Raw genomic sequence first — 3,336 nt, 5'->3', positions numbered from 1 at the left:
CACAAGAGTACCTGTATTCCCTGCCACTAGCTGTCGCCATTGCCTTTCAGTAACTTCACGAGCCCGGCTTTTGGACTTCGGTTTCCAATACTTGAAGAACACTGAACAACCCACCTGATGACGACTCAAGCTGTTGGATAAACTAATTTTTAAATTTTCTGTTCGTAACTGTCTCACTGAGTTGGTAAGAAAGGAAAACACTCTGAGAGGCCAAAAACAAAGTGAAAGCAGGACTCCAGAAAGGTAAGAGGGTGTTCCACTTTTCCCCCTAGGGACACAAGCCAAATCTCAGTGATGCTGTGCTTCTGTTAGGACGGACTTGTGGGGCCCAGGTGACAGGGGGTTAGCCTGGGGAGTGTCTACATTGCGGGGTCTGAATAGGAGGTCTCCCTGCAAACAGTGGGAATCCCAAAAGATTGCATTCAGTGTTAGGGGAAACTGACAGTAGTTGGAAGAGAACATAGTTGTCCCTGAGATGCTAACTACAAGCCTTCTCTCATGCACGTTTGTAGTTCGAATTCTCATGCTACATCAGGTCTAAAAACCTCTCAAACCACGTTCTCAAAGAGGCCCTAGGCTGGGCGTGGTGGCTTACGCCTGTAATCCCAACACTTTGGGAAGCCGAGGAGGGAGGATCACCTGAGGTCAGGAGTTCGAGACTAGTCTGGCCAACATGGTGAAACCCCGTCTCTACTAAAAATACAAAATTAGGTGTGGTGGTGGGCACCTGTAATCCCAGTTACTTGGGAGGCTGAGGCAGGAGAACTGCTTGAACCTGGGAGGCAGAGGTTGCAGTGAGCAGAAATCACACCATTGTACTCCAGCTTGCCCCCAACCCCACCAAAAAAAAAAAAAGGCTGGGTATGGTGGCTCACACCTGTAATCCCAGGACTTTGGGAGGCCGAGGCAGGCGGATCACGAGGTCAGGAGATCGAGACCATCCCGGCTAACACGGTGAAACCCTGTCTCTACTAAAAATACAAAAATTAGCTGGGCGTGGTAGCGGGCACCTGTGGTCCCAGCTGCTCCGGAGGCTGAGGCAGGAGAATGGCGTGAACCTGGGAGGCGGAGCTTGGAGCTTGAAGTGAGCCGAGACTCCGTCTCAAAAAAAAAAAAAAAAATGGTGCGCTAGGCTGGTAGTACCTCTGAGCTCACGGCCAAAGCAACTGCATATCTATGCTAGAACACACCTTTGATTTAGCCTCAAACTCTCTCCACCAATAAAGCTCCAAGGAACATGAGCTTCTAGTAAAAATATCACAAACCTACAAAATCACAGGATGCCACAGATAAGGCATCCGGAGTGAAAGCCAGCAGAAAACAGCACAGCCAGACCTGCAAAGACAGGAGAGTGGAATTTTCAGACATAAAATATACGATGAATGTTTTTTATATGTTATATAAAAGTGTAAAAAAAAACAGTACCTTATATAAAAATGAATTCCTTAAAAAAATAACAGAAGAGCGAATTAATGAACTAGAAAGCAGAGCCAATTCCCCCGAAGCACAGGGACAAATGGGTGGAAATACAAATGTTACATTAAAATACGTGATCCTGGCTGGGTACAGTGGCTCACACCTGTAATCCCAGCACTTTGAGAGGCTGAGGCAGTGGTGGATCACTTGAGGTCAGGAGTTCGAGACCAGCCTGGCCAACATGGTGAAAGCCCATCTACTAAAAATACAAAAATTAGCCAGGTGTGGTGCACACCTGTAGTCCCAGCTACTCTGGAGGCTGAGGCAGGAGAATTGCTTGAACCTGGGAGGCGGAGGTTGCACTGAGCTGAGATAATTGTGCCACCGCACTCCAACCTGGGCACAGAATGAGATGCCATCTCAAAAAAAAAAAGTGGTCTTGTGTTAATTTGCTTAAGAAAAAGATGCGGAAGACTGAGGTGGTCTGGCATGTCTCAAAGAAATTTAGGAGAGAACTGGAAGTAGAAAGTATTTGAAAAGATAAAGACATTTTCCAGAATTGATGCAAGACACCGATTCGCATATTTGGAAACTTACACAAATCCCAAGTGAGTTAAATAAAATAAATCCATACCTCCATATATATTGAAGCTGCAGGATATCAGGGAAATTTGTAAAGACAGCGCCAAAAGTCAGACGACCTATGAGATAGTATCGATGAGGCTTACTGACCTCCCAACAGCAGCAAGGAAAGCCAGAAGACAGTGGAATAGTGTCATCAATGGCTTAAGGGAAAAAGCACCTGTTAATCCAAAGTTGTTTACAGCCAGTGAAGCTGTACTGTAGGAATGACCTAGAATGAACTAGATGAAATAGACATTTCCGTCATAGAATAGATGTGTTTGTCACCAGTGGACATTCACTAAAGGAAAGTTAAGGAATTTGCAGCCAGGAGCTGTGGCTCACACCTGTAATCTCAGCACTCTGGAAGGCCAAGATGGGCAGATCACCTGAGGTCAGGAGTTCAAGACCAGCCTGGCCAACATGGTGAAACCTCATCTCTACTAAAAGTACAAAAATTAGCCGGGTGTGGTGGCGGGCACCTGTAGTCCCAGGTAATCTGTAACCTGTAATCCCAGACTGAGGCAGGAGAATCGCTTGGACCCAGGAGGTGGAGGTTGCAGTGAGCTGAGATTGCGCCACTACATTCCAGCCTGGGTGATAAGAATGAAGCTCCTTTCCAAAAAAAAGGGAATTTGCTTTGTGCAGAAGGATGATGAACTGGTGAAAGTTCTAAGGTTCAAGAAAGCATGTTGACCTAAAAAAGGGGAGTGGAAATCTGAATGAACATTGACTTCACGTAGTAATGCAAAGAATGTCTTGTTTGGGACATAAAGAACAAAATACAACTAAAAAACAGGACAAAAGAGTACACAAGCTGAAGGAGGACACATTGGAGTTCAAGCATTCTTAGACCTTTACAAAGTATTCAAGAAGTTGGCAAACTTATGCATGTTAAAAATGTTTTATTCAAGGTAACAGTAAAAAAAAAATTTGAGTGTGTAACTTTTAAAGTAATGGGGGAAAAAAATCTCAGTTAATTCAAAAGAAGACCAGATGGAAGGATAAAAAGAAACAGAAAAGCAGGTCTTAGAAAGTCCAACATAAGATTTTAGAAGGAAATCTAAAACAGTAATCACAGTAAATATAAATAACACTCTTAATAGTCTTACCATATGATCCAGCAGTCATGCTCCTAGGTATTTCCCCAACTACTTGAAAACTTATGTTCACACAAAACCTGCACACAAATGTTTATAGCATCTTTATTCTTTATCATTCAAAACTGGAAACAATCAAAACATTCCTCTATTGATGAATGTATAAACACACTGTGGTATATCAGGACAATGGTATGTT

This window comes from Mandrillus leucophaeus, unplaced genomic scaffold (assembly GCF_000951045.1).
Source record: "Mandrillus leucophaeus isolate KB7577 unplaced genomic scaffold, Mleu.le_1.0 Scaffold9, whole genome shotgun sequence".
In the NCBI taxonomy this organism is placed as follows: domain Eukaryota; kingdom Metazoa; phylum Chordata; class Mammalia; order Primates; family Cercopithecidae; genus Mandrillus; species Mandrillus leucophaeus.
The sequence above is the reverse complement of the archived record's forward strand: the minus strand, read 5'-3'. Positions refer to the sequence as shown.